The sequence below is a fragment of the Gallus gallus genome, chromosome 4, assembly GCF_016699485.2.
Source record: "Gallus gallus isolate bGalGal1 chromosome 4, bGalGal1.mat.broiler.GRCg7b, whole genome shotgun sequence".
Taxonomy (NCBI): domain Eukaryota; kingdom Metazoa; phylum Chordata; class Aves; order Galliformes; family Phasianidae; genus Gallus; species Gallus gallus.
Window position 1 is genome coordinate 18,967,063 of NC_052535.1, and position 8,430 is coordinate 18,975,492.

The window sequence follows — 8,430 nt, forward strand, 5'->3', positions numbered from 1 at the left end:
GACCATGAGCCTCTAGGTGAGGTTATAGAGAGAGGTTTCTGCCCCACTGTAATGGTGGAACAAGTCCGAATCCTCCTCATGAAACTGAACGTGCATAAGTCCATGGGAGCAGAAGATATCCATCATAGGGTTCTGAAAGAGATGGCTGACATGGTTGCCGAGCTGCTCTCCATCATATTTGAAAAATATTGGAAGTCTAGTGAAGTCCCCAGTAACTGGAAAAAGGGAAACATTACTCCCATTTTTAAGAAAGTAAGAAAGGAAGTCCCAGGGAACTACAGGCCAGTGAGCCTCACCTGTGTGCCTGGGAAGATAATGGAGCAGATCCTCCTAGAAACTATGCTAAGGCATATACGATAAAGAGGTGATTCAAGACAGCTGGCATTGCTTCACCAAAGGCAGGTTGTGCCTGACCAATCTGGTGGGCTTCTATGATGGAGTTTCAGCTTCGGTAAATGGGGGAAGGGTGGTGGATGTCAGCTATGTGGACTTCTGCAAGGCCTTTGACATGATCCCTCACCACATCCTTCTCTCTAAATTGAAGAAGTGTGGATTTGAAGGATGGACTGTTCAGTGGATTAAGATTTGGCTGGCTGGATGCTGCCAAAGGGTTGTGATCAATGGGTCTGTGTCAAGGTGGAGGCCAGTCACAAGCATTGTCCCTCAGGGGTTGGTCTTGGGACGGGTGCTCTTCAACATCTTTATCAATGACATAGACGATGGCATTGAGTGCACCCTCAGCAAGTTTGCGGACAACACCAAGCTGAGCTGTGCAGTCAATGCGTTGGAAAGAAGGGAAGCCGTGCAGAGGGACCCAGACAGGCTGGAGAAGTGGGCCCATGAAAACCTACTAAGGCCTCAATAAGGCCAAGTGCAGGGTGCTGCACTTGGGTCAGGGCAATCCCAGGTATTGATACAAACTGGAAGAAGATCTCCTTGAGAGCAGCCCTGCGGAGAAGGACTAGGGGGTCCTGATAGATGAGAGGGTGGACATGAGCAAGCAGGGTGCGCTTGTAGTCCAGAAGGCCAACTGTGTTCTGGGCTGCATTAAGAAAGGGGTGGCCAGCAGGGAGAGGGAGGTGATTGTCCCCCTCTACTTGGCGCTTGTGAGGCCCCATCTGGAGTACTGCGTCAAGGCTTGGAGACTCCAGTACAAAAAAAACACAGAGCTCTTGGAACAGGTCCAGAGTATGGCCAGTAAGATGATCAGAGGGCTGGAGCACCTCTCCTATGAAGAAAGTTTGAGGGAACTGGGATTGTTTAGTTTGGAGGAGACTCCAGGGAGACCTCATTGCAGCCTTTCTGTACTTGAAGGGAGCATATAAACAGGAGGGGGAATGGTTGTTTACAAGGATGGTGACAGGACAAGAGGGAATGTATTTAAACTTAGACAGGAGAGAGTTAAGTTAGATATTTGGAGGAATTTTTTCATGCAGAGGTTGGTGACACACTGGGAAAGGTTGCCCAAGGAGGTTGTGGATGCTCCATCCCTGGAGGAATTCAAGGCTGCCCATGGCCTGGACAGGTATGCCCTTCTCTGGGTAAGGAATTGGCCAGAGGGCCATACCCAACAGGTCGTGGTTAATGGATTTAAGTCCCTCTGACTACCTGTTTCAAGTGGTGTCCCCCAGGGGTCGGTGCTGGGGCCCATCCTGTTTAATATCTTTATTGACGACTAGATGAGGGGATTGAGTGTACCCTCAGTAAGTTTGCAGATGACACCAAGTTGGGAGGTGGTGTCGATCTGCCTGAGGGTAGGGAGGCCTTTCAGAAGGATCTAGATAAGCTGGATTGCTGGGCTGAGGTGTTGCTTTCTGCAACAATGATGTTAGCCACCTGTGTTAGCCCTCTGCGCACACTGACCAATTACCTGATCAGGGCCAAATGACTGCAGACGCACACCAATATGATGAGCAGCAAAATGGTGTTTATTCACTACTAAACACAGCTTATATACATTTTTACCTACATAACCGTGCTGTCATGTCCCACTCTGATTGGTTCACACCAGATAACATTGTGCCTTATTTGGCCATTTCCACATTCTTTTCTCATCCTTCTTCTTCTCCTGTTTTCTCTGCATCGAGGTCAGCACGATAGCACTGTCTCTCTATGCTTAGGGAGAGGCCTGTCCCGTACATCCCGTAGCCCCGCAAGATGCCTACTACAACACTGAGGTGAATGGGATGAGGTTTAACAAGGCCAAGTGTCGGGTCCTGCACTTTGGCCACAATAACCCCATGCAGCGCTATAGGCTTTGGGCTGAGTGGTTGGATGTCTGTGAAGAGGAAAGGGACCTGGGGGTGTTGGTTGATGCTTGGCTGAACATGAGCTGACAGTGTGCCCAGGTGGCCAAGAGGGCCAACGGCATCCTGGCCTGCATTAGAAATAGTGTGGCCAGCAGGAGCAGGGTGGTAATTGTCCCCCTGTACTCGGCACTAGTAAGGTTGCATCTCAAATACTGTGTTCAGTTTTGAGCCTCTCACTACACGAAAGACATTGAGGCCCTGGAACATGTCCAGAGAAGGGCAGTGAAACAGGGGTTTGGAGCACAAGTCTTATGAGGAGCGGCTGAGGAAGGGATTGTTTAGTCTGGAAAAGAGAAGGCACATGGGCGACCTCATTGCACTCTACAACTTCCTGAAGGGAGGTTGTGATGAGGAGGGGTTTGGCCTCCTCCCAGGCAACAAACAGCACCTGAGGAAATGGCCACAAGTTGTACCAGAGGAGGTGTAGATTAGACATACGGAAAAACTTTTTCTCTCAGAGAGTGGTCAGGCACTGCTAAAAGCTTGTCTTCTCTCTCTCAGTGGCACCTCACCAGTGCCCAGGGAGGTGGTAGAGTCGCCGTCCCTGGCAGTGTTCAAGAAGTATCTGGATGAGGAGCTACGAGATATGGTTTAGTAGCTTGTGGTAGCAATGGTAATGGGCGGACAATTTGACTACATGATCTTGTATGCCCTTTCCAACCCTGATTCTGTCATTCTATGATTCCCCTTGTCTACAATGAAGCCAGAAATTTTAAATCAAGTTTGTAGCATTTCAAAAACATCTTCCTCCAAATGTTTCTTTGTAAACTTCCATTTTCATAATCACTTTGGACAAATAATGCCAAGCCAAATGTTTCTAGTACTCTGAGTAAATTAAAAATGAGGTATTTAGGAGATCTCTGAAAAAAAGAAACAGAAATTCATTAATTTGGACTTAGGTGATTTGTGAGTGGATAAATCAAATGAACAGCATCTTGGAGCCATAAGCTACCATGTGATCTAAATAGTACAATAAAAAAATGCAAGAAAAATGTTGAAGCAGCAAAATAAAAGGCAGAGAGTTGCACTTTAGGGTAAAAACTTACCTACCATGAAAAAATCTATTTGTGACTCAACTCTGTGAGCTTTAAAACAAATACTGGGAAGAAGCAAGTATATCTGTGCAAGACAGAAATTAGGCTTATTTCCCAAAAAACCACATTTGTTTTGAAAATAAAATTCACTCTTCTCTGATGCATGAGAGAAGTAATGAAAACATTTTAAATATGAACTTTTGGACAGCAGTTCTATGCTTTTCCCAAAACTAACTTTGTCACAGTGACTTGAGTTATCCAATAGCCATTTGTCTGAAGTGGGATTCATCAACCTAGGTAAAGTCTTATGAAATTTACAAAGAATTCCTTACACAGCAGAGATGAATACTTGAATGATACAAGTAATATCTCCTTTCCCCTGAGAAGTTCCTCTGACCATGCAATAATTTTCATAAGAATGCTTACAGGTATAATTCTGTTCACTGGTGAAAAAGAGAAACTTCCATTAAAAAAAAAATAAAAATTTAAGAAAGAATATTGATGTAGAATATATTTTTTAAAGTTCTTTAGAATAATATTAAAATATAAGCTGTTCCCAAAGCAGTTATCTTATGTCAGGTAGAACCGAGGTATTCATAGTCCTGCTGGAAAACATACAAGTCATATCTTAACATTGCTCACACAATTTCTTCTTATGGCAACAGGGCAAATAACATAAAAACGACCAGTGAGCTAAAACATTATTACAGGATTAAACAACTTTTCTAGTACATGCCAGTTGCCTACAGAAGTACAGAAACTAGAAAGTGGATGTTAGGTCCACAGCAATAAAAAAAAAAAAAAGTATCACTGCTTAAAGCAACCCTTTACAGGCTACCATAGATGAGACAATATGAAGTGTTTTCAGATCTGTTTTTTACTTTTTCTTAACTGGATGTTAATACTCAAATATTTGGTCAGTGCTGAATGCAGAACTCTATATTTAAGAATGCTAAATAGTGATTTACTTATAATAGTCAAGTGAAAAAAACAGACTTGTCGGACATTTCTTGAAAGCTTTAATGTACCCATTAGCAGCAGGGGAAAAAATATATGATCCTATAAGAAGGATGATACCAAATGAGATAAATGAAGTCTGACATTTAAACATGTTTGTCAGATGAAAAGAACGCATTTGAAAAATCCTGAACTTTCAGCCCTTAAAGCTAATTGTGCTTTATAAGTATTGAGAGATACAATGAGCCAATGTAGAAGCTGTCTGTTGAGTCACCGAACACTGACTCGGTCTGAATGCATTCTCCGTACATCGCTCTGTACTGAGGTTCCAGTTGGGAATGAGTGGGAATTCGTTAACATATTGAAAAAGAAATAACCATGCTGGTGTATTGAATGATCTGTTTCACAGTGTCATTATTTACCTATAGGAACTGTAGTGAATGAATAACTTTTGAAGGGCCTTAGTAAAGATCAGCAGTCACACTCGGCCTACAAAAAAAACAGCAAATTAGTTTAAAATCACTTCTTAGCATAGGCAGTGAAAACCTTTACATGTGGTCAGTATGTCAAGTCATTTTGCTCATTAGATGAGACAGGTTGGATGACAAAAAAAGCAGCATGTTTCTCAGTGGTCAGAAGTAATGAGTCCATTGTCACAAGACAGGGAAGCTGTATCCTCAACTATGCTTTAATTAGGTACTCCTCAGTTTGTCAAGTCGCTCATCTCTTAATTTAGGCATTTAGTTATGTTTTTGCTCTGCAGGTTTAAATTTTTTCTATAATTTTTTTTTTGTTTTGTTGGTGGTTTTTCTAATCTATGTTTGGCTGAAACAAAAGAGCATGTTCTGACAGTTGGGGCAGACACCACATGTGCTCATCCATACCTGAGAGCTAGAAATAACTACCTGTTCTTTATAGGTCAGTCAACTTACAGTACAGAAAGTCAGCAGTGAATTTATATCTATTTCTTCAGCCATTTGAGCTACACACTGCAATCAAACAGCTAGCTTTTATAAAGACAGAATCCAACCAAATTTTATACTGAAAAAAAAAAAAATAGGTTTGTGCCCTTGAGTACAGTGCCCCTTTCATGCTGTGATTTATTTAGTATTTAAAAGTATGATCTGCCTTTTTAAAAATGTCATGAGGTAGGTCAACTTCCTATTATACCAGAAAAAATTAGGAAAATATCTCCAGTGCTTTTGTAATGCACTAGAGCTGCAGAACAATGTCACACATCCCAGAAATAGGAGAATTTTTCTGTCCTCAAATATCATTGCAAAGCAAGATGACTCAGATAAGTCTGCAGAATCTCTTATATCTCTTATCGTAAATATTGCTACTATTTCCATACTCCATCAACAGTTCACTTTGCTAGATTAATAGGCATCAGCATGAATGAATGGGGAAAGAAAGATTCCCCTTGGTTGAGGAGTATCTCGTCAGAGGCTGTCTACTCAAGATCAATGCACACAAATCCATGGGCCCCAGCAGCATGGACCTGTGCTGAGGGATCTGGCAGAACTGAGTGACATACCTGGTAACCTTCTGTGATGTAATGACCAGATGGGTGGAAGAGCAGTGGATGTTGTCTACCTTGACTTCAGTAAAGCTTTTGACACTGGTACCTGTAACATCCATATAGGTAAGCTTACGAAGCATGGCATAGACCAGTGGACAGTGAGGTAGACTGAGAACTGGCGGATTGGTAGAGCTTAGAGGCCTAGTTGGAGACCTCTTGCTAGCATTGTTTTCTGCGGGTTAGTACCAAGTCTGCTCTTGTTCAACATCTTCATCAGACTTGGATGAAGGGATATAATAGACTCAAGGACACAAACCTATTTTTTTTTTCAGTATAAAATTTGGTTGGATTCTGTCTTTATAAAAGCTAGCTGTTTGATTGCAGAGACAAAAACTCTTGTCTTTATACCTGTCAACGGTTTAAGGGCTGGTCCGGCCCAGTTCCGTGACTAGTGGGGCGGAGAGATTTTGCAAAATCCGCACCTCCAGGAAGGGAAACAGGGGACCCCAAAATAATTAAAAACAGCGGCAACGATCTGAGGAGAAACAAACTAATTTACTAAATATAGTATTAGAATGTAAGATAACACACTATAATACAATATAAATCAACAATAATTGAGAAGAAGATTGTCCGAGAGCCAAAGGCCTTACGCTAATACTGAAGCCTTGCGTGCAGTCAGTAGCAGCAGTAGCGAGCCGATCCGACAGGGAACACGGCGAGACGAGAAGAGGGCCAAGTCAGATGACCCGCGCCCTTATATCTGTTCCCTTGAGCAGGAATGATAACAGTACTCGAAAAGGCTCTTGGGGAACATAGTTCTTCTTCTCTTCCAGACAGGTACCCGGAACTAAAGCATTTGCTCTTTAACTCCCAGTACACTGCATGATGTTGTGATTTGGAATACTGATAACCAAAAATCATAAAACCATGACAGAACCCTTCACCGTTCAGAAAGAATCTAAAAGTATATGTGACCTCAAACATAATTTCCACCATGTGGTTCACGGACCTACATACCCTATTAGAAATCTGATTCTTCATAATTTCCTTCATAGATCATGAAGTAGAAGAGAGGCTTGTGTGGTCTGAAAGATAAAGATTTTTCCTGTTTGTGTTGAAATAAATGTAGTGCTGTGAATGAATACATTTATTTTTGGTTTTTACCTCACTGTAAAAAAATATTTTTGTATTGACTTGATCCAGATCTTAACTTTGTTATATAGAAAGATTTTTAATTACAACAGAAAATCAAAATTTAATTTAAGAAGTACTAATGCAAATCTGAAATTGGAAACTTATACAAGTATCTTTAATAACCTGATATACAGTACATATTTGAAAATACAAACAGCACTGAAATAACGATCAGACAGAAGTAGTTCTGCCATATATACCTGATAAGTTTATTCATCCTAAAGCACCATAACTATGTAGGCAAGCAGTTGCAGGGTATATCTGGGGACTTTAATCTACAATAAAAGTCTACATTACTCTTACTGTACCAGAAATTTCCTATGCCTTTTACTCTCTTAACATAACAGTTGCAGCAAGAGTCCTTACGATAAAAATAAGTTTTTTTTTTTTGAGGGAAATGTTCTCAAGTTCTCCTTAGCTAGGCATTTGTCCTGTTCAAGGAAACATTCTGAGTACTGTTTCTCTTGGCATATAACCTTCCAGTGTCCTTCGTTTTCTACCTAGTCATAGCTGTGATTTTCAACTCTGAAAGTGTGTTAAGGAGGACGTACAATTTAATATCTAACATTGTAGGTCAAAATTAATTTTGAGTTTGGAAGCTTATCTGTGGGATTAGAGAAATATAGTGATATCGGACAGAACTATTTTAGCAAAATGTAAGAAAAAAGTCCAGGTGGAAAATGGAAATGCAGTTTATATTAGATTTCAGAGATTCAGCAGTGATTAGTTTACATAAGCAGGCACCATATGAAGGCTACTAAAACACTAACTCTTTCAGGTTGAAAAGAAATATGAGATTTTCTTTTTTCTGCAGATCTTTCACCTTGGATAGAATCATGAAATTGCAAAATTTTTATTTAATAAAGCAACAATATTACCACAAAGTTCAGAAAAGTTGGAGAGGACAAGTGTTTCATCACAGCTCTGAAAGTTTTTCCAGTGTCTTTTATTTAAACAGAGTGCAGCTGGTGACGCAATCTGTTGATCAATACAGTGCAAGTCATGTATACTGATGGTCCTGAAGACCTCAAAACAGTGAAGGCTGCAAGGCTAATGCTTGACTATGATTGCCAATGAAGGCTCCTGAAGAAGGTATATATTTTGCAAATAAAACTCGAGTGTGTAAGTACTGGGTGAGTGATTAAGAAAAAAAAGCTGTGAAAGAAAGTTAAGTCCATCATCTCTTTTGCTCCAATTAAAGTATCAGAATCTTTCTTAACGCTCATTAGAAAAAAAAATCACTACTTTTCCTGTCAACTACATGCCATTTTTGCATACAACTTCTTACTTAGCAGTTCAAATCACGAAGACTAAAGCTATTGCGCAGGACAATTAAAAAAAAAAAAAAAAAAAAGTGTCTAATTTGTTTACCTGTCTTGTGTCAAAATATACCCATCTATTTTCTAATAAT